The sequence below is a fragment of the Notamacropus eugenii genome, chromosome 6, assembly GCF_028372415.1.
Source record: "Notamacropus eugenii isolate mMacEug1 chromosome 6, mMacEug1.pri_v2, whole genome shotgun sequence".
Classification (NCBI taxonomy): Eukaryota; Metazoa; Chordata; class Mammalia; order Diprotodontia; family Macropodidae; genus Notamacropus; species Notamacropus eugenii.
This window is the reverse complement of record NC_092877.1, coordinates 196388076-196400551: the sequence shown is the minus strand read 5'-3', so window position 1 is coordinate 196400551 and position 12476 is coordinate 196388076.

The window sequence follows — 12476 nt, the reverse complement described above, 5'->3', positions numbered from 1 at the left end:
GTCCATTGGAGGCAAGAAAAGTAGGGGACTTTCAGCACTCAAGGTATCTCCAAGAAATGATCCAGGTGGTGTTGAAGTTTCTGTGGGAGAACACATGATTCTTCTGTGTTTCTTAGGCCTGAGACCAACTCTTATGGTGGCCACAGTAAGAAGGTGGATTTTCAGTGGCTCTTCTACCTGGAGTTGTCTCCATGATGATTATCTCTGTTGCAGTGTCAGAAATGGAATCTCTCACAATAGAGACAGTCTTGAGGATGCTGGTAGACTCTCCTGAGTCTCTTTCCAGGTCAGATCCACTGACATTATCCAATGTCACGGTGCTTCAGGTGGAGAATCCTGTGCACACGGAAGTTAGTTGGAGTTGGCAGTTGGTTAAAATGGTCCTAAGTGTTGGTGGGCAAAAATTGGCGTCATTTAGACAGATTTCCATTGCCTCTTAGTATGGCCCCTACTATATTCAAGACATCTCCCAACCCACTACACCTCACTTTCCCCTGCATTCATTAGTTGAGCTTCAGTTCCTGGATAAGTCTTACCTACAGTCTAAGGATTCCATCAGAGACTGCTACACACTGCTATGCTAGCCTTAGTGTGGCCACATTTGTCTGTGAGGCACCCACCTATACTGTGACAAGATTCATTTTTGACTCATGCAGATCCCAGGGAGACTTGCAGAACAGAGATAATAGGAGAAGGTACTGATCCTTACTTGCAATTCTATTGATATCTGTGGCAGAGGAATGAATTAGGATAGACACTGAGACTCGGGGGCAGCTAGATGGTTCAATGGATAGAGAACTGGTTCTGAAATCAGGAGGACCTGAGTGAAATCCAGCCTCAGACATTTGACACTAGACACGTGACCCTGGCAAAGACACTAAACCTCAAAGGCCTTACAGAAAGATAACAAATGAAAATTGGTCTAAGCTCAACTGACTGATTGATACTTGCCCAAGCCCTTACCCATAATTCTCCAAAGTTATTGTTACCCCACAGGCTTCACTGGAGAAAGCAATGAGACAGGAAAATCTGGGTACCACATTTCAGGAAGAATTTCAAAGGAACATAATTCAATCTGCACCTTTAATGTTTGTCCTTGTGAGTTTTGGGGCAAAGGTTCACATCTACTTTAGAGTTTTCTCTACTTTTAGACATTTGTACTAGACAATTAAATTCCCTTCAGGTTCTAGTAATCTCATCCCATGAGGGCAAGCATAATGGTGAATTGTTGGCCAAGTAGAGGTGTTAGCCATTCCAGTCATGGTATGAGATATGGCTTCAGATGTGGTAGAGCATGAGGTGCTGTCAGTTCTGTCTCCTGTAGGAGTCACAGAGCTACTGATGTTAAAAGTATCATGACTTGCTATTGTTGATACAGGACACAAGACTGTTTCAGCTCCAAGCCTGAACCCCATGAAAAGGAGGGTGTGGTGTAGAGTAGAATAGCCATCCGGACTGGTGCTGGACACACCAAGGGGACTTGCCTGGAGGTCAGCTGAGGTCTCAGCAGGAAAAGTTGCCCTGGCACCATTGTTCCTCACCCTTGACTCATCTCAAGCAAAGGACTGGTTATGGAAGCCATATTATTAGCCAGTTGCCTGTTTGCAAGAGAGATGAAGTCTAGGATGCCGTCCAACACTAGGAGGAAAAAAGATATCTTCAGTTACTGGTTCAACTTATCTGGCTGCTCCCTCAGGATGCAAGGTCTCCCTGTGTTCAGATGTAGAGTTTGTCTTGTCGGGGATCTTGTCGTGTGGGGTGAGGGGATAGTTGTAGAATGGTTGGCTCCCTGTCTTACATCATTAGGGGCAAAAGTGGATGTTGTCTCTGGCTTTGGAAAAGTTGGTCTCACAGAATGTGTTTGATATTTGAGAGTCATGTAGGCCTTGAGTGTACTCTCCACAAAGGAAATAGACAATGTTATGGGTCCAGATATCCCTTGTGTGGGTGCCAAGGATGCATGTGTTGGGATGATCCTTATAGTAGGATGGTGCTGGGCAGCTGAGCCAGATTCTCTTCACTTTTGTGAGTCTGACTTCTGTGGGGTAGTGACCTCAGCTTGTACTGGAGTTGTTGCAGGGCTTTCTCCTGGTTCTTTGGCATGGAAAGGTGAAGGAGAGAAGGACACGGAGGCCGGAGGACTGTCACCCATCCCTAAAGCTGAGGCAGTTGTGCAAAGAACATCTGGTGGAATTGCCATAGTTACTGATCCCATACTGGAGTTCTCCATGGTAGTTGTGGGTGCTCTAGATGTGATGATTGGGAGAAGAGAAGAAAGGTTCCCAGGCAGGCTGGTCTGTAATGGAGTACCTGAGTCAGAGGTAGCTGTTGTTTCATCTGAGGCAAGCAACAGGTGGGCACAGCAGTGACTTTTGTTGAAGAAGTGGTTGATTGTATGCATGAGGGCATCTTGATTTGCTGGCCAGTTGTCTGAGTGGGAATATGGTGGCTGGTTGGGTGAATTGAAGGAAGTATCTCCATGGCAACTGACTCTGTTGGAGCTTTTGAAGAAAGGCTCTGACACAGCTGATCTTAGATATGGTGTTCAGGCCCAGGAAGTCACAAGTTTGGGGAGATGAACCTCCTATCTGCATCGTTTTGCTGTGGAATTCTGTGACTGAGCAGTTGGTTGGCATATGTGAAGACTGTAGAAAAGGCAAGAGAACAGGCTATTCATCTCCATTTCTCCTCAACAATGCAATTCCTACTTAGGGAGACCACTTCTCCCACTGGGGGGCAGCTAAGTGGTGTAGTGGATAGAGCATCAGTGCAGGAGTCAGGAGGACCTGAGTTCAGATCTCACCGTAGACACTTGACACTCACTAACTGTGTGACCTTGGGCAAGTCACTTAACCCCAACTGCCTCATCCTGGGTCATCTCCAGTCATCCTGATGAATATCTGGTCATTGGATTCAGTTGATTCTGGAAGACTAGTGAGGCTGGTGACATGCACAGCCCTCCCTCACTCAAAACAAAGTCAAGTGCAAGTCATGTCATTATTTCTCTGATGGCATGGTCTTCTTCAACAATGAAGGATGAAAACACATATATATTGATATAATTAGTTATGCTTATAATTTTTCTAATATTGAATGAGTCTTATGTACCTGATATAATCCAGTCTTGTCAAAGTATGTCATCTTTGTTATATATGTTGTTGAACTGTCCTTGCTAATATTTTTAATTTTTGTTTTAATATTCATTAGGGAATTTGGTCTATAGCTTTTATTCTTTGTTTTCCTTCTCCGTGGTTTAGGATCAAAACCATATTTATGTCATAGAGGGGATTTGGTAGGATTTCTTCTTTATCATTTTTTCAAACATATCTATTGAACGTAAATGTTCTTTATTTTTTTTATTTTTAACACAGTTTATAACAGATAAAGCAATTCAAACTTTTGGTCAGGTGATACTTCCTTTTTAAAGCATTTACAATATGGACCACAAAAGAATTTTCTTTAAAACGTTAACCAACTGAGACACAAATAATATTTTAGTTGCTAATTTCACAAGCTCTTGACCTAATTGTCTCCACAGTATTACTAAGAAATAAAGGACCCTAACTTATTGTTGTTGGTCTAAGGTCCTATACCTGACAACTTAATTTTAGACAACCTGAGATGTTCCCCTACCCATAATCTCTAATTGAATTGATCTGGTATTAAACTTACAAACCTTTTGACTATAGGAAATTGCCTCCAACTGTATGGACATTGCAGGGAAACAGTATCTCCCCAACTTCATGTCGATTCCGGGAAGGATTAGGTTATCCATTTGTATTCAGTCAGGCTTAATGTCTGTCAGGTGTGAGTGGGGAAACTGAGTCAGGAAAATCCCAACTTAGCCCATGCTGAACAGCTGCTCTCCCACCCTTCCCTTGAGATCACCTATGCAGTTCATACCAGCATCTCATCAGCTTACTGGCATCATGGATTGGAGGCTCAGATCACCTTTCTTGCTACTCATACCTGGAGTTAGACTCAGAAGAACAGTCACTTAATAGTCCCATAGCATCTAAAAATGGCAAGTTCCAATCACCAGGTTTCAAATATGATTATAGTTTCACTTTGGCTAAGGAAAATGAGGCAAGTCTTAAGTGGCTTACATGCCTTTCTATATATGTTCTGTTTCCTGAGTAAATGGCAATCATAAAATCAAATTTACCACTAAAACCTTGATTTTTTCATCAATGACAAATGTTAACCGAGGTTACCTTACTCTAGGAAATTTAGACTGCAATTCCTTTCTCCAAACTAAAGATGTCATTGATTTATTCTCAATGTTAATTCAGTCTATTGTTTTAATACTAATGCTTTTACCTCACTTATGTAACATGTTCAATTTTTCTCCCCATCATTCCCCTCCCTCAGCTTCCTAATACCTTGCATTCTGATTACTCCTTCCTTCAATGTACCCTCCCCTTCATCACACCCCATCCCTCTCCTATTCCCATCTTCTCTCTTTTCTTGCAGGGCAAGATAAATATCCATATCCCTATCCCTGTAGTTCTTATTTCCCAATTATATGCAATAACAATTCTCAACATTCATTTCTAATACTTTGAATTACAATTTCTCTCCCTCCCCCACCCCTACTGAGAAGGCAAGCAATACAATGCACATTAAATATGTGTTGTTTTGCAAAAGACTTCCATAATAGTCATGTTGTGTAATACTAATTATATTGCCTTCTGACCTACCCTAACCTCCCTTATTTTTACCCCCTACAACTGACCTAGTCCCTTCTAGAAAGTGTTTATTTCTAGTGACTCTCTTCTCCCATTTGCCCTCCCTTCTCACATTTCCTTTGCTCTACTTGTCATCTCTTCTCCTATTTTACTGTGGTGTTATATAAATTTTCATGTCAAATTTAGTGAGCATGTTATTCCCTCCTTCAGCCACCTGTGGGGAGTGTAGCTTCATTTTCCCCCTCTCCCCATCTCCCTTATCTCCTCCATTGAATAAGATTTTTCTTTTCTCTTCTATGACTTATAGCCTGCCCCATTCCATTATTCCCTTACTCTTCCCGGAATTTTCTTCCTTCACCCCTTAATTTTTATTTATTTTATTTTTTGTGAGTGGATATAATTTCTTCTGATATAACACACCTTGTACTCTCTATCTATCTGTGTTTGTGTATGTACAATCTCCTCAACTACCCAAACAGTGAGAAAATATTCAAGAGTTAAAAATATTTTCTTTCCATGTAGTAAACAGTTCAGCTTCAGAGAGTCTTTTATGATTTTTCTTCTCTGTTTACCTTTTCATGCTTCTCTTGATTCTTGTCTTGGGAAGTCAAATTTTTAAATACTTGCCTTTTCCTCAACATGAATTCTTGAAAAGTCATCTGTATCATTGAATGACCATTTTTTCCCCTTGAAGTATTATATTCAGATTTGCTGGGTAGGTGATTCTTGGTTTCAATCTCAGTTCCTTTGACTTCTGAAATATCCCACTCCAATCCCTTCGATCCCTTAATGTTGAAGCTGCCAGATCCTGCATTATCCTGATTGTATTTCCACAGTACTCAAATTGTTTCCTTCTAGCTGCTTGCACTATTTTCTCTTTCATGTTGGAACTCTGAAATTTGACCACAATATTCCTAGGAGTTTGTCTGTTTGAGTTTCTTTCAGAAGGTGATCAATGAATTCTTTCAATATCCATTTTGCCCTCTGATTCTATAACATCAGGGCAGTTTTCCTTGATAATTTCATGGAAGTTAATGCCCAGGCTTTTTTTTTTTTTTTTTGATCATGGCTTTCAGGTAGTCCAATAATTTTTAAATTCTTTCTACTGGATCTGCTTTCCAGGTCAGTTGTTTTTTCCTATGAGTTGTTTCACATCATCTTCTATTTTTTCAATTTTTTGGTTTTGTTTACTATCTTCTTGGTTTAACTCATAGTCATTCGTTTCCCTGAACTCAATTCCCTCTTTCAACCAATTATTTTGTTCAGTGAGCTTTTGCACCTTCTCCTCCATTTGACTAATTCTGCTTTTTAAAACCCCCCTTTCCTCGTTGGCTTTTTGGACCTCTTTTTCCAGTTCAGTTAGCCTCTTTTTCCAATTGAGTTAGCCTCTTTTTAAAGCTGTTATTTTCCTCAGCATTTTTTTGGTTCTCCTTTAATAAGGTGCTAACTTGTTTTTCAAGGTCTTCTATTGTCTGAGCCCAGTTTAAGTTCCCTTTGGAGGCAAGGGACTTGACTTCCTCTGACAATATGCCTTGTTATTCCTCATCCAAAAGGATGGGGGGAGACACCTATTCCCCCACAAAGTAACCTTCTATGGTCTTATTTTTTTCCATTTTTGGGGCATTTTCCCAACCAGTTACTTGACTTCTAAGTTACCTCTCCACAACCACCTAACCTCCATTTCTGCCAAGCCAGCACTTGGGGGTTGAGATGCAAATGAGCTGCTCCCAAGTCTCAGGGGATTTCAGAGGGGGCAGGGATGCTATTCAGCATGAGATTAAGTTCAGCTGCTCAGGTGGGGGCAGGGCCACCACACGGAACTCAGTTCCCTCAGGGGGTTTAAGAGGAGACCTTCAACAATGGATGCAGGCTACTGCCTGCTTTGGGAGCCCCTGTCCGCTGTTGCCTCTACTTCTGCCTCCTGAGGGGCCTGAGTTATGGGGACACCCTGCTCCCCTCTCAGCCAGCCAAAAAGACCCTCTCTCTGACCTTTGGTGTCTTTGGTTTGAGGGATCTACACTGCCACTGAAGATTCCATCACTGAAGCCTACTTGGATCTGCTCCTCTTGGTGCTGCGTGGCCAAGGCAGGGCTGGGTTCTGCTCTGTGTCTAGTGTGCACCAGACCTTTCCCGTCAGTTTTTCAGGTCTCTCTGGAACAGAAATCTCCTGCACTCCATTGTTCTGTGGCTTCTGCTGCTCTAGAATTTGTTGAGAGTTCTTCTTTACAGGTATTTTATGGGCTGTGGGGTAAGAGCTGAGCATATGTGCTTCTTTCTACTCTGCCATCCTGGCTCCTCCACCCTGTAAATGTTCTTTAAATGTATAGCAGAATTAACTTGTAAATCCATCTTGTACTATTTATGGCTTCTTCGATTTATTTAATTGTTCTATTTCTTTTGTTAATCTGGGCAATTTGTGTTTTTGTACATAGTCATCCATTTCTTTGAGGTTGTCAATTTTATTAGCACACATTTGAACAAAATAGCTCCTAATAATTGCTTTTATTTCATCTTAACTGGTTGTGAATTCATTCTTTTTCATTTTGGATACTGGTAATTTGGTTTTCTTCTTTAAATCATTCATTTTATGTCTTTTTACCTCGATTTCCTCATCTATAAAATGGAAATTCTAATAGCACCTTTCTCTCGGGATTGCTTGGGGACCAAATGAGATAACTGCAAAGTGTAAATAAGTTCTTTAACCAACTTATTCTTCACGATTAGGTTACATGGCTTCAAATTAATGTTAAATCTATGCTTCCAAAATCTTTTATTGAATGTAGCTTTTATTGCACTATAGTCACAAAAAAAATGCATTTAGTGGAACTGCATTTCTACATTTCTTTTGAGATCCTAATATACCCTTTTTCATGATCAGTTTTTGTGAAGTTCCCAGGCATAGCATAAAAGTAGGTATACTCCCTCCTATCACATTCAGTATTATTTATAAGTCTATCACATCTAACTTTTCTGTAATTCTATTAACTTATTTGACTTCCTTCTTATTTATTTTATTGATAGATTTATCTAGGTCTCAGGGAAAAACTGAGTAATGCCCCGTCTACCACAACCATCATTACAGTTTTAATGTCTATTTCCTCCTGTAACTTTTTCATCTTTTCCTTCAAGAATTTGGATGTTATATGAATGGGGTACATGTATGTTCAGTACTGACATTAATTGTCTATGGTATCTTCTCTCAAAATATAGTTTCCCTGATAATCTCCTTAATTGCCAATTTTTTTGCTTTCCTTTTTTCTGAGGTCATGATTGCTACCCTTGCCTTATTTATTTCAACTGATGTGTAATAGATTTTGCTCCAGACTCTTATCTTAAGTCTGTGTTTGTTTGTTTCAAGTATGTTTCTTGTAAACAATTGTAATAAGAGTTAAAAAAAATCTTCCGGTCCATTAATAGACTTCTGGTGTGGCTACTGAGGGAGACTTGATTAGGGGAGACTTGTTTTGTATGAAAGCAGGTGCTGGATCAGGAGGGGTCCTACCCTCTGGCTCTGAAAGGTGTAGATATACCCTGAGGTGAGGTTTTGCTTTGGGGCTTACACTTTGGAAGAGGGTTTTTCTGCCAGATGAGACTCTAGGTAGCTGTTAAGAAGCCACCCAGCTTTGAAAGCCCAGATGTTGGTGCTTGTCTTTCTGATCATGAAGTATCTATTACCTATGGTCAGACAGTTAGAAGCTCTGTTTGCTTTTAATTTATACTTGTAATTTTTGTTTGTATTTTCTCTGAAGTTCAGGGTGCTGACTTTTCACCTCGAATGAAGCGAATGAAATATGAGCTCGATTAAAGTAAGATTGTATACCCCTCTTAAAGTTGCATTCCTTCTAGAAAAGCAGATCTGAGAACCTGTACTAGCAGGTCACCCTGGGTGCTAGGGTGCTTGCTGTTACAACAATATATTTTTAGATTCTAATTTCTAATCCATTCTATTATCTTCTTTCATTTTAAGGATGAGTTCATCCTATTTCCATTCAGTTATAATTGCTAACTGTATATTTCTCCCCACCTTCTTCTCTTATTTTAATCCCTCTCTTTTTCACCCTGTCCCCTCCTCAAAAGTCTGTTTTGCCTCTAACCATCACCTCTCTTAAACTACCCTCCCTCTTATTCTTTCTCTTAACAACTTAATCTTGTAGCACCAACACGATATTCACAGCGCTTATGGTTGCCATGAATATCTTAGTACAATTCTGAATAGTGAAATACAACAGACTCTCTACATGGAAGACAGAACCAAAACATATATTCAGACATCAGAAAGCCAAGTCCATCATAATCTATAAACAATAAAAATGCAGAGGACAATACCACCCCCAGGCCTTCCTCCTGCTAGGCTTCCTACAAACCACGTCCATTACACTCATCACAAGCAGGCTCCCTTACCCAAAATTACAAACAAGTTCTCTCACTCAAACTAGCCAGCTGCCTGTTTGCCTGCATCCTTCCTAGCTCTGACTAGACTCTGCCCAATTTCCTCTTAGCTCTGCTCTAGCTCTGCCTCTTCTTTTTCCACCCTTCCTGTTCCACTGGTTCACCACAGGCTCCATGTGCCTTAGACTCATGTGACTCAGGCTTCCATGGGACCAGGTCACATAGGCCTATTAATGAATAGAAAAGATCTTCCCATTTAAATTACCAATACATCCCTCCTATTTTCCCTCATATTTCTCTTCAATATGCCGCTTTGCAGTTTCTTTCAGCTGTTTTTAGTTCTATCTTCTTGGGCCAAGCAAAACAAGAACAACCCTTCAACATCACAATCCTTCACGTATTTGATGACAGCTCTCAGGTTCCACTGAAGCCTCCTCTGCCCCACTTTAGACATTCTTACTCCCTTCAACTGTCTTCATCTAATATCATCTCCTTCCACTGAATACTTGTTAATAGGCCTCAGAGTGCCTAAAATACATAATAGATATTCAAAGAACATTCTTTCCTTGATGCATTGAGAAAAAGTGCTTTCAGTAGGAGTTAATGCCATTTAAAATAAAAATGTCATGGAATTAGGGAAGTTTAGAGTCATCCAGTCTTGTTCCTAAGTGAAGCATAAATCCCTTCACCATAAGAAGATTGTGACCATCCAGCCTCCATGGAAGATCAAAATGCAGAACAAAATAAGTAGAATGTGGAGGATAACATATACAATGATCACAATAACCTGCCTAAGGTAGTCAGGCTCAGATCAGTCCCAATAATCAGTCTTTTGAGAGTATATAATGAACCATATCTGACAGATAGCTAAGGGTCTATGGGAGTAGAATATACATATACTATTGGACTACTGTTTTGTCAATGGATATGAATAAATTTTGTTATTTGAATAGAGATTTGGGGTGGGTGGGGAAAAACAATTGTGTAAAAACCAAAGGCACTGCTAGATATTTTTAAAATTCAATATAGGTAACATTTGAATTATTTGTGGTTTTGATAGGGTTTTTATATTTTCTTTTACCTTGTTAATTTTTCTTGTGTTTTCCTTATTGCATAATGACTTTATAAGATACTTAATATTTATTTTGTGTATTTATACATACATCTATATGTACACATACATACAAGCACAAATATATGCATGTGTATATATGTATATATATGTATATATATACATGTATATATATATATACATATATATATGTATTTTTCTTTCTTTTGCTTATTTCCTATCTCTAACCAGATTATTCAGCTGTTTGGAGGGAAGGGCCATATGAACATGTAGGAGGTACTCAGTGATTCCCTGCTACCTTGACCTAAGCAACAACCTCCATGGCATCACTTACATTTTATTTTGTGATTCTCACATGTTACTTTGGATCTTGAACTCCTCTCTAACTCACAGCCAAATTTCTTTCCTTTCTCCAAGCAGAAATGATGTGAAAAGCAACACCTACAACAAAGCAAAATGTTTTTTGTTCAAAGGAACAAAGTGTGCAGGCACAACTTTGTTTTCTCTTTAAAAACAAACTCCTATGTCTCTTCCTGTAAGGAAAAAAAAGCAATGTATTAACAATGGTCTTTTGCAAATCAGGCAGATCACAGCAACATCCCTAAAACTGTATTCTATAAATTCCTGGCTTTAGGTGAAATCAGCCAAGGAATTCTTTGTGGAAACAAAGTTGGAATAGTTGTAAAAAAAAAAAATACCCTTATCAAATTCTTATGTTCTGCTCTCTGTGCCAGAAGTGCACAGTTTGTGTAATAAGCTGATACAGATATTGATTGAAAATTTATTGGACTCCCCACAATTGTTGAATACTTTTAAACAGAATGTGATGCAACCAACAACATGACTGTTGGTTTATCTCAGCAGAGTTCAAGTAGGGTAATCAGTGGCCATTTATACTCAAGCGTTCAACATTTCTGAGATCTAAACACTATGCTAAGTGATAGGGGTGCAAAGTAAGGTAAACAATAGTCCCTCCTATCAAGAATCTTACACTCCAATGAGAGCAATGTCAGAAAACAGGTGCACACAAGTTACATATGGAATAAATAAGAGGTAATCTTAATGGAGCAAGCACTAACTGCTGCAGTGCCTAGAAAAGGTCTCTTGCAGGAGTATGCATTGGACATGAGACATGAAGGAAGTCATGGAAACTCAAAGTTGGAGGTGAGAAGGGAGGACATTCTAAGCAAGGGAAGTAGTATGTGCAAATGTAGGTGGAGTGCCAAGTGTGGGAAGCAGCAATTAGGTCAGTGTGGCTGGATTTAGGGCATGTCAAAGGGAGTAAAGTGTGTAAATGCTGGGAAGATAGGTTGGGGCCAGGTAGTGAAGACTTTGAGTTTGAGATGCCCATGTAATGACACCTTTGAAATGTCCCCACTAGGCAGCTGGTGATGTGGGACTCAAAGCAAGAGAGAGATCTCTGCATAGAGGTGATGATTAAACCAATGCAGGCTGATCACATCCCCAGTGTGGCACCACAGAATTAAAGGGCAGAAAACCCAGGAGAGAACCTTGAACTATACTAGTCATGTAGGCATAAGATCTGTGAATATCATTACACCAATATCCATCACAGTTGAACAAAATGACCATGATAAAAGATAATAACCCTAGCTCTGATGTAGCTGCAGATATTTGTGCACCTAATTCAAGAATCAAATGTGAAACTGAACTCCTAGGTGAGTTGGTGGCCCTTGCTAGATTCTTAAAATCTCACTATATATACAATCACGTTCATGTCTCTGAACCTTGGTTTCTTCATCTGTAAAAGGAGGAGATTCGATTAGACAACTTCTAGACCAGACAAGTTCTAAAGCCCATGCTAGCCCAGGGCCTGGCACTTAGTAGATAATAAATGTGAAATGAACTCCATTTAATTAAAGACTCTTCCAGCTCTAAGAGTTTGTGATTCTATGGAAAGAATAAGAGCTCTGCAGTCAGAAGGACCTGAATTCAAATATGGCCTTAGACTTTTATTAGCTGTGTGATTCTGAACTAATTTGTTCAGTTAACTCTCAAGACACTTAACCCTGTTTGCTTCAGTTTCTTCATCCTAACGTGATCAAGAAAAGGAAATGACAAACTTCTTCAGTATCTTTGCCAAGAAAACCCTCCATGTGATCAAGAAGAGTCAGACATGACTGAAAATGACTGAACAACAACTTTGTCTTCCCAAGAAGTTCAAAATAAGTTTGTTTTGTTCTCTTTGTTCTGCCTTGTTTTTCCAGCAAGGAACAGGAGTAGTCTGATTCAACTTGAGAAGTTTTCCTAGAAGGAAAAATGAGAGCCTATGGAGTTTTATTTTGAAAAAATTACAGCTTACCTCA